Source organism: Scyliorhinus torazame, chromosome 7, assembly GCF_047496885.1.
Source record: "Scyliorhinus torazame isolate Kashiwa2021f chromosome 7, sScyTor2.1, whole genome shotgun sequence".
In the NCBI taxonomy this organism is placed as follows: domain Eukaryota; kingdom Metazoa; phylum Chordata; class Chondrichthyes; order Carcharhiniformes; family Scyliorhinidae; genus Scyliorhinus; species Scyliorhinus torazame.
In genome coordinates this window covers 206,657,889-206,681,834 of record NC_092713.1, presented here as the reverse complement: position 1 = coordinate 206,681,834, position 23,946 = coordinate 206,657,889, and the positions used below count along the sequence as shown (strand labels likewise).

At 45.8% G+C, this 23,946-nt stretch overlaps 1 protein-coding gene across 2 annotated transcripts in view; it reads left to right on the top strand.

The window, feature by feature from the left end:
• Positions 1-23,946, top strand: part of rmnd5b (required for meiotic nuclear division 5 homolog B) — a 128,486-nt gene that overhangs the window by 73,828 nt on the left and 30,712 nt on the right. The gene's annotated exons all lie outside the window — the stretch shown is intronic.

Sequence of the window (23,946 nt, the reverse complement as noted above, 5' to 3'; positions counted from 1 at the left end):
CGAGAACGTTGAAGGAGGTGGCTGAAGATATAGTGAATGCGTTGTGGTCAACTTTCAATATTTTATAGACTGACAGTTCCTGCAGATTAGAAAGTAGCAAATGTAGCCCCACTATTTTTAAGAAGGGACGGAGAAAGAAAACAAGAGAACCACAGACCTGTTAGTTTTACGTCAGTAGTAAGGAAAATTATATAATATATTATAAAGGATGTGATACTAGACACTTGGAAAGTAATGATATGACTGGGCAAAGTCAACATGGATTTATCATAGGAAAATTGTGTTTGACAAGCCTGTAGGCAGTTTTACTGAGAATGTTACTTGTGGTATAGATCAAGGAGAACCAATGGATGTGGTGTATTTGGATATTCAGAAGGCTTTCAAAAAGGTACCACACAGGAAGTTAGCGAACAAAAAATTAGAGCACGTGGCATTGTGGGTAATATATTGGGTGAATTGAGAATTGGTTAACAGACAGAAAACAGATAATAGGAATAAATGGGTCATTCTCAGAATGGCAGGCTCTTACCACTGGGATACCACAAGGATCAGTGCTGGGGCACAGCTGTTCACAATGTACATCAGTGATTTGGATGTGGGGACCAAATAACTTCCAGATTTGCTGGTGACACAAAACTAGATGGGAATATAAGTTGTGAGGAAGATGCAAGGAAGCTTTGAGGAGACTTGGACAGCTTAAGTGAATGGGCAACTACGTGGCAGATTACCTAACAGACATGCTGTTAGGTAATTTGGGCATTCTGGATTCTCCCTCTGTGTACCCAAACAGGTGCCAGAATACTACGGGGCTTTTCACAGGAACTTCATTGCAGTGTTAATGTAAGCCTACTTGTGACAATAAAGATTATTATTATTATTATAGATGGGCCTGAATTTTACGCTCTGTGGATTCTCTCCCCACCCTTTAGTACAAACAAACAGAAATGCAGAGTATTTCTTAAATGGAGAGAGAAGTGTTGATGTCCCAGGTCCCAGGGACCTTGGGTGTCCTTGTTCATAAGTCACTGAAACCTAACATGCAAGCACAGCAAGCAATTAGGAAGGCAAATGGTATGTTGACTTTATTGCAAGGGGATTTGAGTACAGGAATAAAGATATCTTGCTGTATTTGTATAAAGCCTTGATGAGATCTCACCTGGAGTATTGTGTACAGAATTGGTTGTCTTGTCTAAGGAATGCTATACTTGCCGTAGCAACAGAGGTTCAACAGACTAATCCTTGGATGGCGGGACAGTCTTATGAAGAGAGACTGAGAAAGCTGGGCCTGTATTCTCTAGAATTTTGAAGAACGACAGGTGATCCCATTGAAATTTACCCAATTCTTCCAAGGCCTGACCAGCTGGATGTGGATAGGATGTTTCCCCTGCCTGGTGAGCCTAGAACCAGGGGACAGACTCGGAATAAGGAGCAGGCCATTATACTTTTGGATGAGTTTAAAAATTCAATTCCTGATGTAGTGAGAACTCGTGTGGAAGAACAGAGGGTTAAAACTGTGAGATTAGCAGCAGAAACGGCAGATGATTATGAATTAGTTCATAAATCAAAGATTGGTTTCCGACATCAGTTTCAGCCGGTGAGGGATAGAAACTGGGGACATGAGAAATACTCAAAAGAGGTAAAGGTGATCTGATGGGAGGCAATAAAGAGAGTGTACCTCAGATTAAAAAAGAAATCCAGGAGGGTGGAAAAGAAATGAACAGTTTCAAATGTTTTCATTGTAATAAACTAGGCCATGTAAAGTCACAGTGTTGGTGGTTGAAGAAAAGCACTGGGAAGGCTGATGTGGTAAAACAGGATAGGACAGTGGGATTTGTTAAAGTGGTGAAGGAAATCCCAAGTGAAGCGAAGGAGGTGCAAACGATTGTACAGCCTGTTCAAGAAGTAATTGTTGAGAAGGTGCCAGATGTCTTTAAAGAATTTACTTGTGTGGGTAAGGTTTACTCGTGTGTATCAGGAGGAGCGGGTAAAGAAGTCACAATTTTAAGAGATACAGGGGCTAGTCAATCTTTAATGGTAAGAGATGAGGAATTATGTGGTTTGGGAAGAATGTTGCCAGAAAAGGTGGTGATATGTGGAATTCAGGGTGAGAGGAGTAGCATTCCATTGTATAAGGTAAGGTTGGAAAGTCCAGTAAAGAGTGGTGAAGTGGTAGTAGGAGTAACGGATAAACTATCTTGTCCAGGAATACAGTTTATCTTGGGTAATGATATAGCTGGATCACATTTGGGAGTGATGCCTACTGTGGTTGATAAGCCAGTGGAAAATCAGACAACTGAAGGGTTGAAGGACGAATATCCTGGGATTTTTCCGGATTGTGTAGTAACAAGGTCGCAAAGTCACAGGTTAAGACAAGAGGAGAAATCAAAGAGTGAAGATGAAGTTGAAGTGCAATTGTCAGAAACGATTTTTGATCAGATGGTTGGAAAAGAACAAGAACAGGTGGAGGATGAGGCGGATAATTTTAGTTCAGGAAAATTGGCAGAGTTACAACAGAAAGATGTAGAAATAAAACGGATATATCAGAAAGCATACACGGAAGAGGAATCTGAGTGTTATTACCGTAAAAGTGATGTCTTGATGAGAAAATGGAGACCTGTACATATGCAGGCGGATGAAAAGTGGGCAGAAGTAGTATTGCCGGTAGGGTATAGAAAGGAGGTGTTGCGAGTTGCACATGCGGTACCAGTGGGAGGTCATTTGGGAATAAGGAAAACTCAAGCTAAAATCCAGAAACAATTTTATTGGCCTGGACTACATAAAGATGTAGCTAAATTTTGTCAATCATGTCACACATGTCACGTGATAGGGAAACCTCAAGTAGTGATAACACCAGCTCCCTTGATACCTATTCCAGCATTTGAGGAACCTTTTACAAGGGCCCTAATCGATTGTGTAGGACCGCTTCCTAAAACAAAAAGTGGAAATCAATATCTTTTGACTATAATGGATGCGTCTACTAGGTTTCCAGAGGCCATTCCAGTACGTAATATTGCAGCTAAAAGGATTGTGGAGGAGTAATTCAATTCTTTACTAGATATGGACTGCCCTCAGAAATTCAATCGGATCAAGGATCAAATTTTACTTCAAAGTTATTCAAAGAAGTTATGGATAGCTTGGGAATAAAACAATTTAAATCAACTGCATACCATCCAGAATCGCAGGGAGCGTTAGATAGGTGGCATCAGACATTAAAGACAATGTTGAGGGCGTATTGTCAAGATTATCCAGAGGATTGGGTTAAAGGAATTCCATTCGTATTGTTTGCAATTAGGGATGCACCTAATAGTCTACCAAATTTAGTCCTTTTGAACTAATTTTTGGTCATGAGGTAAGAGGACCACTTAAATTGATTCAGGAGAAATTGGTGGATGAGAAATCGGAAATTACACTATTGGATTACGTGTCAAATTTTAGGGAACGATTAAATAGAGCAGATGAATTGGCTAGACAACATTTGAAAGTTGCACAAAATGTGATGAAACGGGTAGCGGACAAGAAATCCAAAGTTCGTAGTTTTGTGTGGAGATAAAGTTTTAGTGTTGTTACCAGTGGTAGGGGAGCCTTTAAAAGCTAAGTTTTGTGGACCGTATCCGATTGAAAGGAAATTAAGTGAGGTGAATTATGTGGTAAAAATACCAGATAGAAGGAAGACTCACCGAGTGTGTCATGTGAATATGCTTAAAAGGTACTTTGAAAGGAAAGGAGAGAAAAAGGAGGTTTTAATGATTCTAACTCCGTGACGAACCAAATCCAGATGACTGTGAATTTGACATACCTCAAATTAAATTGGAAAATGAGGATGTTCTTAAAAATTGGGATGAATTGTTAAGTTACCTTCCAGAAGAAAAACGAACTGACCTGAAAGAGTTATTGATTTCACATGGGCAATTTTGTAGAGATAAATTGGGAAGTGCTAAAATAGCTATACATGATGTAGATGTGGGAAATGCTGTTCCTATCAAACAACAGCCATATAGACTTAACCTGTGCCAATTTTAAAGGGTTAACAGAGAGATTGAGAGTATGCTGAAGAATGGCATAATTGAAATGCGTTGCAGCCAATGGAGCTCACCCATAGTGATGGTACCTAAACCAGACAGTACCCAACGGTTATGTGTGGACTATAGAAAGGTGAATGCAGTTACAAGAACGGACTCTTATCCTATCCCACGTTTGGAGGATTGCATTGAGAAAGTGGGACAATCCGCTTTTATTTCCAAATTGGATTTACTGAAAGGTTACTGGCAAGTACCTTTATCTGAAAGGGCGAAGGAAATTTCAGCTTTTGTAACTCCAGATGGTATATACCAGTTCAAAGTTATACCATTTGGCAGGAAAAACGCTCCAGCAACATTTCAACGGTTAACTAATACAGTCGTTTCAGGATTACCTAATTGTGCGGTATACATCGACGATCTGGTAGTTTTCAGCCAGACATGGAAAGAACATTTAAAACATCTGAGGGAGTTATTCGATCGACTTCAGGAGGCGGGTTTGGTGATAAACCTAGCCAAAAGTGAATTTGGAAAAGCCCAAGTCACTTTCCTTGACCATACAATCGGACAGGGTCGAATGGTCCCACGGGATGTGAAAACGAAAGTTATTGGGGAGTTTCCGATACCCTCGACACAACGGGATTTTACCGGAAATTTGAACCAAATTTTAGCAGTGTGGTCGCTCCACTGACCGACTTGCTCAAGAAGCGTAACAAATTCCAGTGGACAGTGGAGTGTCAACAGGCATTTGACGGCCTGAAAGCTATGTTAACAACTGCTCCTGTGTTAGCCATCCCAAATTATACCAAACCATTCAAAGTGGCTTTTGATGCGAGCGATGTGGGCGTAGGTGCGGTGCTTCTACAAGACGACGACAAAGGGCTAGAGCGGCCTGTTGGTTATTTTTCAAAGAAATTGAATTCTCACCAGAAAAAGTATTCGACGATTGAGAAGGAGACTTTAAGTTTGGTGATGGCTTTGCAACATTTTCACATTTATGTGACCAGCAATCCATCTGACACCATTAAATACACTGATCATAATCCTTTGACGTTTGTGGAACGATTCCAGAATAACAATGCAAGACTGTTTCACTGGAGTTTATTGTTACAGCCATTTCATTTAAAAATAGTACATGTGGCGGGAGGGGAAAATGTGATAGCCGATGCTTTGTCAAGAATGTGATGAATGGAAGGATTTCAGTTGGACGAAGAATGGGAAAAATTGACTATATTATTATACCTGTTAGCGTGTTTTTTTTTTGAACCGGTAAAGTGTTTTTACTGTGTGCAAAGGTGAAAAATGAAACCATCTTGAAGTTGATGGTTTATTTTTTTTCTTGGGGGGAGGTGTCATGTGAGAGTACCTTTAAGAAATGGATGTTTAAGCAATGTACCTTTAAGGAATGGAGATGATCATATTACTGAAGTGATGTCACAGGGGGGGGGGGGCGGGGAGCTGAGCTCACTTTTGCTTTTGGTTTCAGTTTTGCTGAGAGCAGCTGAAAAGTGCCTGGCTGGTTTTGCTGAGAGCAGCTTAAAAGGAGAAAGCCAGTTTGAGACAGCAGCTTGAGAAGGTCTGGTTTGCTGTGAGCTGCTTGAAGGGAGAAAGCCAGTTTGAAAAGAGCTTGGTGTGTGGCTGTGTTTGCAGTGAGCTGGATCTGCTGTGATCTCTGCCATGAAAGATTATCTCTGGATTATTTGGGTGATTTAAACTCATAATAGTAAAGCCTTTAACCTGATGTGTTTCTGTTTAAAGGTGTTAAGTCTCTCTTAGATGTTGAAAGGAATAACTGAAGGATTATTTAGTGTTGTAATATTTTCGGGGTTACCTTTGAAGTAAAGGGGTGTTAAGAGATCCAATGTTTATTTAAAAGTGTTAAGTTGAGTTCATGGAATAAACATTGTTTTGTGTTTAAAAACCCACGTGTCCATAATTGTAATATCACACCTGGAGAACAAGCCGTGTGCTACAAAAGCAAGAATCCATTAAAGGGAGAGGTTGGTTGAACTCCATGATACATTTTGGGGTTCTGAAAACACCTCGCCCATAACAGGGAGCATATCACTAGAACACCCTGTCGGCAAGGCGACAAGTTTCCAGTACTATTAAGCCATGGCCTTATCTTCACTGGCTGGTGGGTTGGTGACCAGGGGACTTTGATTTAAAATAATTATCAAAAGGATCAGAAGGAAGATGAGGAGGATTTGTGTTACAGAGGAGAATTTGTGTTACAGAGCGAGTTGTTATGACCTGGAATGCACTACCTGCAAGAGTGGTGGAATAGTAGCTTTCCCAAGGGAATTTGATAAATACTTTGAGAATCCTCAAAAATGGTTACAGCACAGATTGAGGCCATTCAGCCCACCATCCGTGCAGGTGAAAGGGGAAAGAAAATGCAGAGCTGTGGGGAAAATGGACCAATCAGCCACCTTCTGTGCTGTATCATTTCACGATCTAGGCTAGCTCCTTTGGAGGAAGGGAAAGATTATAATATAAAAAATAAGGGCTTGTATTTATACAGTGCCTTTCATAATCTCTGGAAGGGCTTCATGTCTAGTTCAGCACTTTTGAAATTACTTACTGCTATAATGTAGGAAAGGCAGAAACCAATTTGACCAGATCTATTTTAATGATGTCAGATTGGCCTGGGGACTGGGGTGTTGCCTCCTTCGGATCTTCAAAATAATGCCATGAGAGCTCTTGTGCCCATCTGAGAAAGCAAACTGAGTATCCAACACTGCAGCACTCCTTCAGTACTGCACTGAAGTGCCAGCTTAGATGCAAGTCTCTGGAGTGGAGTTCAAAACTACAACCTTCTGACTCTGAAATGAAATTTCCACATTTGACACCAATGTGTCTGGATCATGGGATCCCTATAGTGCAGAATGAGGCCATATTGGTCCATCGAGTCTGCATCAACTCGAAGTCTTGGTTTGCTCCTCTTGCTCCATGTGGGAGGCCTGGAACCTTTCTTCCAGGGCCAGTATGTGTGCAGGAGGTGTCTCCAGCTGGAGCTCCTGGAAGCTCAAGGGCAGCACGGTAGCACAGTAGTTAGCACTATTGCTTCACAGCACCAGGGTCCCAGGTTCGATTCCCGGCTTGGGTCACTGTCTGTGCAAAGTCTGCACGTTCTCCCCGTGTCTGCGTGGGTTTCCTCTGGGTGCTCCGGTTTCTTCCCACAAGTCCTGAAAGATGTGCTTGTTCGGTGAATGGGACATTCTGAACTCTCCGTCTTGTGTACCCGAACAGGCACTGGAGTGTAGCTACTAGGGGATTTTCAGTTACTTCATTGTACTGTTAATGTAAGCCTACTTGTGACAGTAATAAAGATTATTTATTTGGAGCTGGTGACCCTGTGGAGCATCCATGAGGCGCCGCGTGCCGTGGATAGCTCCAATGGAGAGGTGGTCACACCGCAGGCTCAGACTACACAGACCGGAAGGGAATGGGTGACTACCAGGCAGACAGAACAAAACAACTAGGCAGTGTTGCTAACTTTTGGTTGGTTCTTAAATGTTGCCCATTGTATCTTTACTTAATTTGCTCTGTTTTTATAACCTTTGCTCTCGAGTCGCCAGGTACCTTTATGATACCGCCACGAGGTTCAAGTTCAAGTACTGATCAATAACTCGACACACCAATTAGTAAGATTCAAATCAAAGCACATTTATTATACACAGTAAATCACTGCTCATGCATAAAACTCTACTTACTAGGCTATCTCTTACTTACTAGGCTATCTTTATCACTAAAAGGCCTATACTTAGCTTCGGAACTGGCCCACCAGGTCAGGGGAACAAATGGCCTTTCGTTCGATTCTGAGTCTGCAGGATTCAAAAGCTGGTATGGACTGGTAGCTAGGAGCGCCTATCTCATAGCGTGCGTTGACTGGAGACTTACTTGGTTGATGCAGCAGCTAGGCAGTTCACTGTCAAGGGTTGTTTCGCGCTGCTGAGTGACCCTGCCAAGAAGGACGATTTGAACTTGGGGACTCTACTTTATAGTCCCCAGGAGCTTCGCGCCGTTCGGGGCAGGCCCCGTATCTGGTTCCAAATGACTGGACTACGTTCCGATCACTTGGAACGATTTCTCCAATACTGGAGTTGTTCCCTGATTGCTGGGCGGTCCCTAGGTGTCCGTTGGCCTTCTTTTGTCTTGGCTCCTGCTGGCGCCCAGGAGTCTGGCTTGGCCTTATTCACCTTAAATGCTTCGCTTGTTCCCGGGGATCGCTCATTAGTATGCAGATGGCTGCTGGTTTCAGTGCTGTCTGGGTTTCTGCAAAGTCTAATACACAGGAGACTTTGCACCTGCTAGCTTTTGCCTGTGTTGGCTGAATTTCCCTGTAGTCTTTGCGGGTCTCCATTTTAAGTCGGGAAGTGGCCAACCCAGGTGGCTACATCCCTCCTTGTGATCCCTAACGCGAAGCGTGAAGGATCACATAACTGCGTTGTCTTCACTTCCTGACCCAGCGAGCACTCTTCCATGGCCTCTACACTGACCATAACTATGTATGAAAATTTTTAACTAACAATTCTAAGTGGCGCTATGTCACAACAGGGACATGCATTACAACATTACAAAAACGGTACCTCTAACTATCCTCAATAAACTATCCTCACTCAAACAATCAAAAATAATCTACAACACTTTAAATGTACAAATAGCAGCAACACAAGTTTGTCTGGCTTGGCAGTCAAGCACAGAGGTTTCCATTTCTTTATTGAACAAAAACAAACACCCATAAAGAAAGCGGATGAACTTTAATTCACGCGAGGGGTTGGGGGGTTTGATGAAGTCCGAAAATAGGGGACCTAAGCGTGTATACCAGGGTGCGAGAGCTGTAGGCTTTCCTTCGCCATTTTCTGAGTCTAAGAGTCTGCACGACACTGCAGAGTATCGCCAGTACTAAGAGTGATTCTACAATGTACGATAGTGAATACCAGGTTAGAAACGTATCACACCATGATGGTGTGTTGTTACTTGTCACTGGCTCTGGGTGCTATGGGGAAGTGAATCATTGATGGCCGGGGGTGTTGGGGTCATGGGGTTCGCATTCGCGCGGAACCGGGTACAAATTACAAACACGACGGAAAACACGTATGATGTCTTCATTGTTGTCTTCTTTTCTTCTTTTTCTTCCTCTGGAGTTCCTGAGGTTTGGGAGTTCTATGGACACAAGTATAATATCTGTTACTATCTTGTGTAATATCTTGAATGTTAGCATGTCTGTCTTTTAGTGCCAATTTCCCTTTATAATTTGTCACGATGTGTGACTCCCTCATTTTTTTTTTTAAACCGAAAATGTGGACTAGACATCTAAGAAAATACTGCCGTACTGCGAGCTGTCTCGCAGCCTGTGTGATTTACCATCCTAGTGTTTGAGGATGTAAATAGCATAGGGAAGCAATCCGAAGGGTGGCTAAAACTAAACAAAAAGAATTTTGAACGTAATCGAGCCAAAATGGGGTGCGTATGGGTAAGATTTGGGTGGAATCCCCGGGTAGGACGGTGATCAATGCCGTATGTGCTCTACCCGAGCGTAGCTGACCAGCGGGGGGTCCTCAGGCAGGGCGGGGATCAATGCCGTTTCTCCACTGCCTGAGCAACCGGCAAGAACAGGCAAAAATGTAGTCATCGGAGGGGGGAGTTGCTGTAAAGGTTCTACCGTCGAACCAGAAGAGCAGTTATGAACAGGGGTCTGGCAAGCTCTCAGCGGTTTCTGCCAATAAGCGTGCTGGCAAGTTTTCACAGGTTTCTGCCGAACCATATGGCGTGTGGCCGTGGAACTTCCGTGTTTACAAACAACACTTAACGATAACATTAACGAACAAACATTGAACAACATGCTACAGGTTCCATCAGAAAGGACACCGTTTCTCCCAAGCGGTTCCTTTTTTAAAACATCAACTGGACACCTCAGTTATCAGTTGCGAACAGGGTCGCAAAGGGGGTTCTCGTTTTGGGAGTCAGACGCAAAGTCATCCTCTTCTCCCGGATGCCATACTCTGGAATGGATGGGGGTTGATAAAGCTGCATGGTGTGACTTAGGGTCCATCTCGTCATTTCGGACGAGCCTGTATGAATTGTCACTGTGCCAAAAAGTTGTATCTAATTCTGTGGGGACGGAGTCGTCGTCGTACGGCGGTGGTCTTTGGTGGGGTTTGTTGAGGAATGTGATCAGGGAGGGATCACTCGAATAGTGTTCAGATTCGCTGGGTGTGGGTCCTGTTGCATGGGGACAGTAGGGAAGCGTGCTGTGGCTATTGTCTGTGTCACAGTCGCTGTCGCTGCTGCTGTTGTCTGTGGGCGTTCCGGGGCGGAGTCTAGAGTTGGAGGGTGGAGTCGAGGTCGAGTCCGTGGGTGGGGTGGACGTGTTGTGGGAGGGTAGGGATACGTTGGCTGTGGGCGGGGCGTGGTCGGCTGCGTCGAGCATGATGTGGTGTGAGTGGTTAGACTGCGAGCCATATGCCTTGAGCTGGTTAATATGGAACCACACGGTCTTCCGTTTGGGGTACTTAATTCTATAAACGGAGGGGCTTACCTTGTCCGCAATGGAGTACGGACCCGAATACTTCGGTGACAGGAATGTGCTGGGGTTGTAAATGGAGAGCATGACCTGCTGTCCTACCTCAAACTCAGTCGCATGCACTGTCTTGTCGAAACAGGCCTTGCTCTGTTTCTTCCTGGTGCCTAATTTTACTGCGGCTGCTAGCTGAGCCATTTTTACATTTTCCACTAATTGTTTGACTGCGTTCTCGTGTGTGAGGGCCGTCACTTCGGGGCTGGTCAAGTCACGTCCTAATAAAAATTCTGTGCCTTTCATGGGGCGTCCGGTCATGAGAGTGTGTGGGGTGTATCCTGTGGATGTTGAAACGGTGTCACGTAAAAACATTAATGCAAAAGGGAGGACTGAATCCCAAGTGGTGCTGTTTTGTTGGACCATTTTTCTGAGGGTTGCCTTTAGGGTCCGATTCATTCGCTGCACGATACCACTTGACTGGGGGTGGTATGCGATGTGTAATTTTTTGGTAATGCCAAATATCGTGAGGACGTTCTTCATGACACGTCCCGTAAAATGGGAACCTTGGTCGGATTCAATGCTACGGGGGAGTCCCCATCTCGTAAAGATGTGGTGGGTTAAAATCTTCGCGGTAGTCTTTGCCGTGTTAGTTCTAGATGGGGATGCTTCTACCCATTTTGTAAATGTGTCTATGACAACTAAGACATACTTGTAACCATTCCTGGAAGGGGGCAATAGTCCTATATAATCAATCTGGAGGTTAGTCCAGCGGCCATTAACTGGGTGGGTGTGGCTAAGCTGAGCTTTCTTTGCGTATCTGTCCGGATTGTTTTGGGTACAGATAAGGCAATTTTCAACGTAGTGCGTGACGTCGTCCTTTAAATTCGGCCACCAACAGAGCTGCCTGAGGTGGGCTGTAGTGGGGTCAATTCCCTGATGTCCATGACTGTCATGGAACAAACAAATGAGCTGATTCCTGTCCTGTTCAGGAACCACATAAAGGGTGTCTTTTAGGATCACACCGTCATGTGTGGTCAGTGCATTTTTAAACCTATCGTATGGGGCTGGAAAGCTGCCTTTTAAAATCTCCCTGAGATTACTGTCCTGCTTCTGGGCCTGCACTAAATCCTCAATATTAGTCTGTGAGACCTGAACTGCATTCACTGGGGCGATTTCAGGGGGGGTCCAAAAATGTCCATGTCTGGAACCTGCTTTAGCCAGTGCATCGGCTTTTACATTTCCAGGTGGGGAGGAACGGTGGTGACTTCGGACTTTAACAATGCCAAAAATCCTGTCCTGTGCTTTGTCTAAAATGTGCCGGAGCAATGGGGCTGAAGGGAGGGGTTTTCCGTCTGCGGGAACAAATCCTCTTGCTTGAGGGGTAGGAATTCTGTGAGGCTGTTACAGACATAGAGGTTGTCCGAGTATATGTCTGCTGGGCTGGGGAAGGAATCTGGGTGATCTATGATGTACACAATGGCTGCGAGTTCTGCCGCCTGCGCGCCTAAGTGTCCTGGTAGTTTTAATGAGATTTCTTCTCGGGCACGTCCCTGCGCATCCTCGACATAGATGCCGCATCCTGTAATGCGCTTCCCGTCTAATACAGTGGAAGAACCATCCACATATATTCTCAAAGGTGCGCACGTGTCTGTGGGCTGGGGTCTCTGGGGTGAACTACCTATCTTTTTGGGGGGTGTTTTTGCGATAAAGATGCCTGTATTGTGGTGCGGTGAGATGATTTCACATTTGTGGGGGGTGCCTGGGTACTGAAGGTTGTCGGCTAGGAAAGTGTGGGTCTTGGTCCCGTCCCTGCAAAAGAAGGGTCCACCTGGCTGCCCTAATCTGGCTTACTGTACCGTCCTTAATTCGTCCGTCTAGTAAATGTTGGGTGGGGGTGTGTTCCGTGCGGATTGTGATGGGGTTTAGTCCAGTGATGTATGAAAAATATTGGACTGCCCAGAAAACTGCGAGCAGGTGCCTTTCACAGGCCGAAAATCCCTGCTCCACAGGATCTAAAACTCTGGAGGCGCAAGCCACGGGTCTTAACTATTTGTGCCGTTCCTGGAGGAGCACGGCCGAAAGGGTGCGGTCTGTGCTTGCTATCTCTATCGCATAGGGGGAAAGCGGGTCTGGAACCTGTAGTGCGGGGGCTGCAATGAGTGTGCGCTTTAACACATCGACAGCATCCGTGTGCCGCGGAAGCCATTCCCATGGGGCTCCTTTCTTTAGGAGTTCCGAGAGGGGTGCTGCCTTGGTGGCGAAACCGTCAATATGGTTTCGGCAGTAGCCAACCAGTCCTAAAAACGACGGAGGGCTGAAACATTCTGGGGAAGGGGCAATTTGACAATCGAGTCAATTCTTTTATGCTCGATCTCGCGTTTACCATGCGTGAAAGTCGTTTCCAAATATACCACTTTGTTTTCCAAAATTTGGGCCTTTTTGGGGTTTACTTTGCATCCAATTTGCTGTAAGAGTTTGGACAGAAGCTCGATGTGCTCTGCCTTGGTGTCTGTCTTCAGTAATAGGTCGTCCACATACTGGACCAGACATTCGGGGCGAGAAAATTTTGATAATCCATTTGCCAGCTGTCAGTGGAAATTGGAGGGGGAGTTGTGGAATCCTTGTGGAAGGCATGTCCACGTGTACTGCTGACCTTTAAAAGTGAAGGCAAATTTGTAAGGCACGCTTTTGCCAATGGAATGGACCAGAATCCGTTACGTCCAAAACCGTAAAATATCGTGAGTTGAGTCCCTGTTTGAGCATGGTCTCGGGACTTGTGGCTACTGTGTGTGCTGCTGCGGGGGTGACTTTGTTGAGTTCCCGGTAATCGATGGTCAGTCGCCATGATCCATCGGGCTTTCTCACTGGCCAAATCGGGGTATTATTAGTAGAGGCTACCGATCTAAGTACGCCTTGTTCTAATCTATCAATAACCTTTGAGATTTCTCCCTCTGCCTCTTGGGGAAATCCGTATTGCTTTTGGGGTCGAGGGTCAGGTCCTATTATTTGAACCGAACCAGCCATTCTGCCGCAGTCATGTTTATGACTTGCAAATGCGGTCCTGTTTTTCTGAAGGACTGCCCTAACTTGTTTGTCTGTGCTAATCGTGGTCGGGTCAAACAAAAATCGCGACTGCGCTAATCTTATTTGCATACTCAGCTACTGTGAGCGTCGCGGGGGCTCTTGCTGACTTTGTCATTTTCCAGACACATTGATTTACTGGGTCAAATGAGAGGTTGTGGGAGTTCATGAAATCAATACCCAAAATGTGTTCTGCTGTGTGGTATAGATCGACCAAAACTATGGGGTATTTTGTCGTAATGTTGCCAATTTGAATGGGTACAGGGGCTGTGATGTGTCCCTGTTGTGAGTGGCCTGTGAAGCCGCTGAGGGTGATAGTGGCTGTAGTGGGCCACGTGTCTTTTTGGAACATGGTGGAGGAATTGATTGTGGTGCGGGACCCTCCTGTGTCCCAGAGAAATTCGATGGGCTGACCCCGTATTTTCGCTGCAACGACTGGTCGGCCGGACCTATCCCAAAGGGTGTCGCAGACCCAACTGGGGGAGCCCGAACACCCGTCAGTCAGTTCCGTTCAGGTCTGTCTGGTCTGAACGAGTGCTTACACTATGCCTTGTTATTATTCAGAGTGCCTGCCTGCTGGGCTCTCTGTGGCTTTCGTGGGGGGCTCTCAAACTAAAGAACAAAGAAATGTACAGCACAGGAACAGGCCCTTCGGCCCTCCAAGCCCGTGCCGACCATGCTGCCCGACTAAACTACAATCTTCTACACTTCCTGGGTCCGTATCCCTCTATTCCCATCCTATTCATGTATTTGTCAAGATGCCCCTTAAATGTCACTATCGTCCCTGCTTCCACCACCTCCTCCGGTAGCGAGTTCCAGGCACCCATTACCCTCTGCGTAAAAAACTTGCCTCGTACATCTACTCTAAACCTTGCCGCTCTCACCTTAAACCTATGCCCCCTAGTAATTGACCCCTCTACCCTGGGGAAAAGCCTCTGACTATCCACTCTGTCTATGCCCCTCATAATTTTGTAGACCTCTATCAGGTCTCCCCTCAACCTCCTTCATTCCAGTGAGAACAAACCGAGTTTATTCAACCGCTCCTCATAGCTAATGCCCTCCATACCAGGCAACATTCTGGTAAATCTCTTCTGCACCCTCTCTAAAGCCTCCACATCCTTCTGGTAGTGTGGCGACCAGAATTGAACACTATACTCCAAGTGTGGCCTAACTAAGGTTCTATACAGCTGCAACATGACTTGCCAATTCTTATACTCAATGCCCCGGCCAATGAAGGCAAGCATGCCGTATGCCTTCTTGACTACCTTCTCCACCTGTGTTGCCCCTTTCAATGACCTGTGGACCTGTACTCCTAGATCTCTTTGACTTTCAATACTCTTGAGGGTTCTACCATTCACTGTATATTCCCTACCTGCATTAGACCTTCCAAAATGCATTACCTCACATTTGTCCGGATTAAACTCCATCTGCCATCTCTCCGCCCAAGTCTCCAAACAATCTAAATCCTGCTGTATCCTCTGACAGTCCTCATCGCTATCCGCAATTCCACCAACCTTTTGTGTCGTCTGCAAACTTACTAATCAGACCAGTTACATTTTCCTCCAAATCATTTATATATACTACAAAGAGTAAAGGTCCCAGCACTGATCCCTGTGGAACACCACTGGTCACAGCCCTCCAATTAGAAAAGCATCCTTCCATTGCTACTCTCTGCCTTCTATGACCTAGCCAGTTCTGTATCCACCTTGCCAGCTCACCCCTGATCCCGTGTGACTTCACCTTTTGTACTAGTCTACCATGAGGGACCTTGTCAAAGGCCTTACTGAAGTCCATATAGACAACATCCACTGCCCTACCTGCATCAATCATCTTAGTGACCTCCTCAAAAAACTCTATCAAGTTAGTGAGACACGACCTCCCTTTCACAAAACCATGCTGCCTCTCACTAATACGTCCATTTGCTTCCAAATGGGAGTAGATCCTGTCTCGAAGAATTCTCTCCAGTAATTTCCCTACCACTGAAGTAAGGCTCACCGGCCTGTAGTTGCCTGGATTATCCTTGCTACCCTTCTTAAACAGAGGAACAACATTGGCTATTCTCCAGTCCTCCGGGACATCCCCTGAAGACAGCGAGGATCCAAAGATTTCTGTCAAGGCCTCAGCAATTTCCTCTCCAGCCTCCTTCAGTATTCTGGGGTAGATCCCATCAGGCCCTGGGGACTTATCTACCTTAATATTTTTTAAGACACCCAACACCTCTGCTTTTTGGATCTCAATGTGACCCAGGCTATCTACACACCCTTCTCCAGACTCAACATCTACCAATTTCTTCTCTTTGGTGAATACTGATGCAAAGTATTCATTTAGTACCTTGCCCATTTCCTCTGGCTCCACACATAGATTCCCTTGCCTATCCTTCAGTGGGCCAACCCTTTCCCTGGCTACCCTCTTGCTTTTTATGTACGTGTAAAAAGCCTTGGGATTTTCCTTAACCCTATTTGCCAATGACTTTTCGTGACCCCTTCTAGCCCTCCTGACTCCTTGCTTAAGTTCCTTCCTACTTTCCTTATATTCCACGCAGGCTTTGTCTGTTCCCAGCCTTTTAGCCCTGACAAATGCCTCCTTTTTCTTTTTGACGAGGCCTACAATATCTCTCGTTATCCAAGGTTCCCGAAAATTGCCGTATTTATCCTTCTTCTTCACAGGAACATGCCGGTCCTGAATTCCTTTCAACTGACACTTGAAAGCCTCCCACATGTCAGATGTTGATTTGCCCTCAAACATCCGCCCCAATCTATGTTCTTCAGTTCCCGCCTAATATTGTTATAATTAGCCTTCCCCCAATTTAGCACATTCATCCTAGGACCACTCTTATCCTTGTCCACCAGTACTTTAAAACTTACTGAATTGTGGTCACTGTTACCGAAATGCTCCCCTACTAAAACATCTACCACCTGGCCGGGCTCATTCCCCAATACCAGGTCCAGTACCGCCCCTTCCCAAGTTGGACTGTCTACATATTGTTTTAAGAAGCCCTCCTGGATGCTCCTTACAAACTCCGCCCCGTCTAAGCCCCTGGCACTAAGTGAGTCCCAGTCAATATTGGGGAAGTTGAAGTCTCCCATCACCACAACCCTGTTGTTTTTACTCTTTTCCAAAATCTGTCTACCTATCTGCTCCTCTATCTCCCGCTGGCTGTTGGGAGGCCTGTAGTAAACCCCCAACATTGTGACTGCACCCTTCTTATTCCTGATCTCTACCCATATAGCCTCACTGCCCTCTGAGGTGTCCTCCCGCAGTACAGCTGTGATATTCACCCGAACCAGTAGCACAACTCCGCCTCCCCTTTTACATCCCCCTCTATCCCGCCTGAAACATCTAAATCCTGGAACGTTTAGCTGCCAATCCTGCCCTTCCCTCAACCAGGTCTCTGTAATGGCAACAACATCGTAGTTCCAAGTACTAATCCAAGCTCTAAGTTCATCTGCCTTACCCGTAATACTTCTTGCATTAAAACATATGCACTTCAGGCCACCAGACCCGCTGTGTTCAGCAACTTCTCCCTGTCTGCTCTGCCTCAGAGCCCCACTGTCCCTATTCCCTCGTTCTCCCTCAATGCTCTTACCTTCTGACCTATTGCTCCCGTGCCCACCCCCCTGCCATACTAGTTTAATACGAAGTCTTACAACACCAGGTTAAAGTCCAACAGGTTTGTTTCGATGTCACTAGCTTTCGGACATCGAAACAAACCTGTTGGACTTTAACCTGGTGTTGTAAGACTTCGTACTGTGCTCACCCCAGTCCAAAGCCGGCATCTCCACATCATACTAGTTTAAATCCTCCCGTGTGACACTGGCAAACCTCTCGTGCAAAGTGTCTTAATTGTCCACAGTTGTAACACTCCTGTGGTTTCTGTGGGGGGCTGTTCCTGCCTTTGTTCACCCATGTGGGGTTCTGGTGCGTTTTAACTGCTTGGATATCTGCCTCTGCCTGCTGTTCTTCGGGTTTCCTAATTGCGGGTTTGTTTTGGACAGATTGCTCCCAGGAGCGGGACAATCTTTTAAAAACCCATTTGTCATTGTGCGCTTCTTCCGAGAGGTCATAATTGGTACAGGCTTTTTGTCCTGCCTCTGTGGCATGGGAGATAAGGGTGGGGGTCCATTTGGCCATATCGTCTTGGGACAAATGGGCGCGGTCTAAGTTGCCGAAAACGGTTGTAAAATGGATCCACAGGCATCCAGCAAATGCTGTGGGGTGTTCTGTCTTTTTCTGCCTGCACTTATTCAGGCCTTCTACTGGGTCACCCCTGTTATAGCCGATCGCGTCTAGGATCGCTGTGTGCATCTCTGCAAGGGTGCCTCCTCCTACATTCTGTGGGTCTGGAAGGGCTGCTGCAACTGAAGGGTCTAAACTCAAAACTGTGAGCTTCACTTGCTCACGCTCATCCAGGCCGTACATGGTCGCCTGCTGCTTTACTAGAGCAAAGAAGTGGTGGGGTTCTGAGGTGGGGAGGAACGGTTTGATCTTTTTGCATGCGTCCCGTAATTGGGTGACGGTTAAGGGGGTGGTGTAAAGGAATTCTGCGTCTCCTTCCGATGTGACTGTGCGGTGGGTAGTGACTGGATTCATGGGTGCCTGATCTATCTGCTCTGTGGGGGGTTGGGGTGCTTTTCTCTTTTGCGGCTTTCCTTGCGCACATGATCCCTGAACATACCTATGCGCAGTTTTGTTTAATTCTTGCCAATCAGGGCCGTCTTCCTCATCTAATTGGGATCCAAAGGTGCTCTGAAACCCATTTTGCACTGAAAGCAAAGACTGCAGTTCCGCAATCTGCTTCCTGCATTTCGCATGATCTAATGAGCCTTGTCTGTGCTCCGTGGTGGCAGCATGGTGTGCTCTTAACGCTGCTTTTAAATCGCTGCACTGCCTTTGCAATGCCTCTACCTGTTTCTCTGTCTCTTCTCTTACCAGGACTGCACGTTGCGTGTCCTGATAGGCCTTCTCGTATTGGGTTTGGAAACTGCTCAGGTGCACTAGACAAGACTGGTGTGCCCTCTAGACATCATCCACCTCTCCGTCCTTTGCTGCTAACGTCCTTCTCAAATCTATATTCTCTCTCTTGATCTCATTAACATCGACCTTGCTCATTCGATGTCTCTCTTCTATCTCTTTGCGGAGCGTCCGAATGACCTCCTCTGTGCCTCGCAATTGTGCCAGACAGGACACGATTGCCATCGGCTTGCGAGCTTTTCCGAAGCTTTTCTTATGGATCTCTGACAGGTTCTCCCATCAAGTATGTCCTACACTCCCGGGTCCTGTTTCCTCATTGTCACAGAACTCACTCCAAAGGGGCCATCTCTTCCCTTTGAGATATTTCCTGATCTCTTCTTCCCAAACGGGACACTGTCCCACTCTGTTGCTGGTCGCTGCGACCTCGAATTCCTGGCGGTTCATAAGGCGTTCCATTGCCTTCATTGCCATTTTCTCTATCTGAATGCTCTTTTAAAATTTGAAACGAGGGGTGCTAAGGCGGTGCTGTAAACACGGGTACGGCGTTCGCTATTTTCCAGAATACAAACTCCCGACAGTTTTTCGCAACAAGAATCTATCAGTTTTACCCTATAGCCCTGTTAGTTACACATGCATTAACACACTTCCGAATTATGAGGATTGATCAGATCTGCTTGAACACTTGTGGTTTTTCTGTTCCCAATTGGATTCTCAATTCAAATTTTGGGTTCTCCCGGAGTGGTTAGGCCACTTCTAAATCGGGTCCCGTCAGGATGTCGCCAGTAAATGTTGCTAACTTTTGGTTGGCTCTTAAATGTTGCCCGTTGTATTTATCTTAATTTGCTCTGTTTTTATAACCTTTGTTCTAGAGTCGCCAGGTATCTTTATGATACCGCCACGAGGTTCAAGTTCAAATGCTGATCAATAACTCGACACATCAATGAGTAAGATTCAAATCAAAACACATTTATTATACACAGTCAATCACTATTCATGCATAAAACTCTACTTACTAGACTATCTCTTATCACGAAAAGGCCTATACTTAGGTTTGGAACTGGCCCACCAGGTCAGGGGAACAAATGGCCTTTCGTTCGATTCTGAGCCTGCAGGATTCAAAAGCTGGTATGGACTGGTAGCTAGGAGCGCCTATCTCGTAGCGAGCGTTGACTGGAGACTTACTTGGTTGATGCGGCAGCTAGGCAGTTCACTGTCAAGGGTTGTTTCGCGCTGCTGAGTGACCCTGCCAAGAAGACCGATTTGAACTTGGGGGCTTTACTTTATAGTCCCCAGGGGCTTCGTGCCGTTCAGGGCGGACCCCGTACCTGGTTCCAAGTGATTGGACTACATTCCGATCACTTGGATCGATTTCTCCAATTCTGGAGTTGTCCCCTGATCGCTGGGCGGTCCCTAGATGTCCGTTGGCCTTCCTTTGTCTTGGCTCCTGCTGGCGCCGAGGAGTCTGGCTTGGCTTTATTCACCTTAAATATTTTGATTGTTCCTGGGGATCGCTAATTAGTATGCAGATGGCTGCTGGTTTCAGTGCTGTCTGGGTTTCTGCAAAGTCTAATACACAGGAGACTTTGCGTTTGCTAGTTTTTGCCTATGTTGGCTGAATTTCCCTGTAGTCTTTGCGGGTCTCCATTTTAAGTCGGGAAGTGGCCAACCCAGGTGGCTACAGCAGGCAGAGCAGGAATCTCCTGTGGTCATTCCCCTCCAAAACAGATGTATCGTTTTGGATACTATTGAGGGGACTGACCACTTGGGAGAAAGCAGCAACAGCCAAATGGTTGGTTCTGCTGCAGAGGGGAGGAGTTAAAAGTGCAATAGTTTAAGGGATTCAAGTAAGGGGAATAGATAGGCGTTTCTGTGGCCACATACAAGACTCCAGGATGGTAAGTTGCCTTCCTGTTGCTAGGATCAAGGATGTCTCGGAGGGGGTAGAGGACTTTCTGGAGGGGGAGGGTGAACAGCCAGTGGTCGTGATGCACCTCGGTACCAACTACATAGGTTAAAAAAAGGGATGAGGTCCTGAAAGCAGAATATCGGGAGTTAGGAAGAAAGTTGAGAAGTCGGACCTCAAAGGTAGTGATCTCAGGATTACTATCAGTGTCACGGCGCCGAGAACCCAGGTTCGATCCTGACTCTGGATCATTGTCCGTGTGGAGATTGCACATTCTCCCCGTGTTGTGTGGGTTTCGCCCCCATGACCCAAAGATGTGTAGGGTAGGTGGATTGGCCACGCTAAATTGCCCTTTAATTGGAAAAAATGAATTGGGCATTCTAAATTTTTTTAAAAAAAGGATTACTACCAGTGCCACATGCCAGACAGAGGAGAAATAGTAAGATGTATCGGATGAATACGTGGCAGAAGAGATGGTGTGAGGGGGGAGGGTTTCAGATCCCTAGCGCGGTGGGAACTGTACAAACTGGACGGGTTACACCTGGGCAGGACCGGAACTGATGTCCTTGCGGGGGGTGAGGGGGGTGGGGGGGGGGATTTGCCAGGGCAGTTGGGAAGTGTTTAAACTAATATGGCAGGGGGATGGGAACCTATGTAAGGATTCGGAGCAGGGGGAATCAAGAACAAGTGAAAAAGACAGAGAAGAATGAAAAAAGTGATAAGCAGAGAAATCAAGGGCCTGTATCAGATAATAACACTAAAAAATAGTAGGGATGGGACAAGGAACGTTAAAAGGACTAGCCTTGTGGTTTTGTACCTGAACGCACGGGGCATTCAAAATAACATGGATGAGTTAATTGCGCAGGTAGAAGTTTAGTTGCGCAGGTAGAAGTCAAGGGATATGATAGAGTTTTGATTACAGAGGCATGGCTCCAAGGTGACCAAGGATGGGAACTAAACATTGAGGGTTATTCAGTTTTTAAGAAGGACAGACAGAAAGGAAAAGGTGGTGGAATTGCACTGTTGATTACTTAAAATATTGATACAATATTGAGGAAGGATATTGGCACAGATTATGTGGAATCTGTCTGGGTCGAATTATGAAACATCAGTGGACAAAAAGCATTCATAGGGATAGTATACAGATCACCAACCTCTAGTGGTAATATTGGGAATAGCATTACACAGGAAATCAGAGATGCATGTGATAAGAAACATCTGTGAATATGGGTGACTTTAATCTGCATATTGATCGGAAATACTAGATCCATTTGTTGTGTTCTGTGACCTGGGGCTGGATTCTCTGCCGGCGGAATGCTCTGTTTTGCCGGCAGCTCGGGGGTTTCCCGACTGCATGGGGCTGCCCCACAATGGAAAACCTCATTGCCTGGCCGGAGTAATGGAGCCGGTGGGGTGAACCGGAAATGTGGCGCAGCAGGACGGAGAATCCAGCCCCTTGTCTTTGCAATGATTCATTCAGAACTGCTGGTGACTTAACTAGAATGATGAATTATTGATTAACACGCGGAGAAGTAACATACAGACTAAGTTATTATTTGAGTTTCATAGACTCTCCTGGAACTACCCGATGTGCGACTGTCCTGTTCTATGCCTTACTACCAACTACCGATAGTCGGACGTCACATGACTGATGCCTGGCACCCCCAGCTGGTTGAAGGTCGCACTGCTAACTATATACAATATTATACACAGGCATATCACCGCACATTTTCCAAAATTCTTTTGACTCTAGAATGGTATCCACGGATTGGAGAATAGCGAATGTAACCTCGCTATTCAAAAAGGAGGTAGAGAGAAAACTGGAAACTATAGATCAGTTACATTGATAGTAGGGAAGTTGCTCGGGCCCATTATCAAGGATGTCACAGCACAGCATTTGGAAAGCAGTGGTGTAATCCGACAATGTCAGCATGGATTTACAAAAGGAAAATCATGCTTGACAAATCGGTTAGAATTCTTTGAAGATGTAACTAGTAGAGTAGACCAGGGAGAACCGGCGGATGTGGTTTATTTAGATTTTCAGAAGACTTTCGACAAGGTCTCACATAGCAGATTACTATATAAAGTTAAAGAGCGTGGGATTAAAGGGAGTGTCTTTTTTTATTATAAATTTATGGTCTCCAATTATTTCTTTTCCAATTATTATTTTTTTCCAATTAAGGGGCAATTTAGCGTGGCCAATCCACCTACCCTGCACATCTTTGGATTGTGGGGGTGAGACCCACGCAGACACTTGAGAATGTGGACTCCACATGGACAGTGACCCGGAGCTGGGATCGAACCCGGGTCCTCGTGCTGTGAGGCAGCAGTGCTAACCACTGTGCCAACCTGCCGCCCAAGGATAGTGTTTTGATATGGATAGAAAGCTCATTTGAAAATAATAAGCAAACCGTTGGAATAAATTAGTCGTTTTCTAATTGGCAGGCAATGACTAGTGGGGTACCATAGAGATCAGTGATAGGACCCAACTTCACATTACATATTCATTTTTAAAAAATAAAAAAATTTAGAGTACCCAATTCATTTTTTCCAATTAAGGGGCAATTTAGCATGTTCAATCCACCTACACTGCACATTTCGGGTTGTGGGGGCGAAACTCACGCAAACACGGGGAGAATGTGCAAACTCCACACGGACAGTGACCCAGAGCCGGGATTGAACCTGGGACCTCCGGCGCTGTGAGACTGCAATGCTACCACTGCGCCACCGTGCTGCCCTCGCATTATATATTAATGATTTGGATGAGGGAACTTAATGTAGTATTTCCAAATTTGTAGATGATACGAAGTTGGGTGGGAGGGTAAGCTGTGCGGAGGATGCAGAGATGCTTCAGTGGGATCTGGACAGGCTGAGAGGGTGCAGTATAATGTGGATAAATGTGAGGTTATCCGCTTTGGTAGCAAAAATGGAAAGGAAGATTATTATTTGAATGGGTGTAAATTGAGAGCGGTGGATACTCAGCAAAACTTCGGTGTCCTTGTGCATCAGTCGCTAAAAGTGCGCAGGTGCAGCAGGTGGAAAAGAAGGCAAATGGTATGTTGGCCATCATAGTGAAAGGATTTGAGTATAGGAACAGATGTTTTACTGAAATTGTATAGGGCATTGGTGAGGCCGCACCTGGAGTATTGTGTGCAGTTTTGGTGTCCTTGTCGGAGGAAGGATGTTCTTACTTTGGCGGGAGTGCAGCAAAGGTGTACCAGGCTTATTCCTGGGATGGTGGGACTGCCATATGAGGAGAGACTGAGCCGGTTAGGATTATATTAATTGGAGTTTAGAAGAGTGAGAGGGGATCTCATAGAAACATATATTGGCGGCACGGTGGCGCAGTGGGTTGGCACTATGGCCTCACGGCGCCGAGGTCCCAGGTTCGATCCCGGCGCTGGGTCACTGTCTGTGTGGAGTTTGCACATTCTCCCCATGTTTGCGTGGGT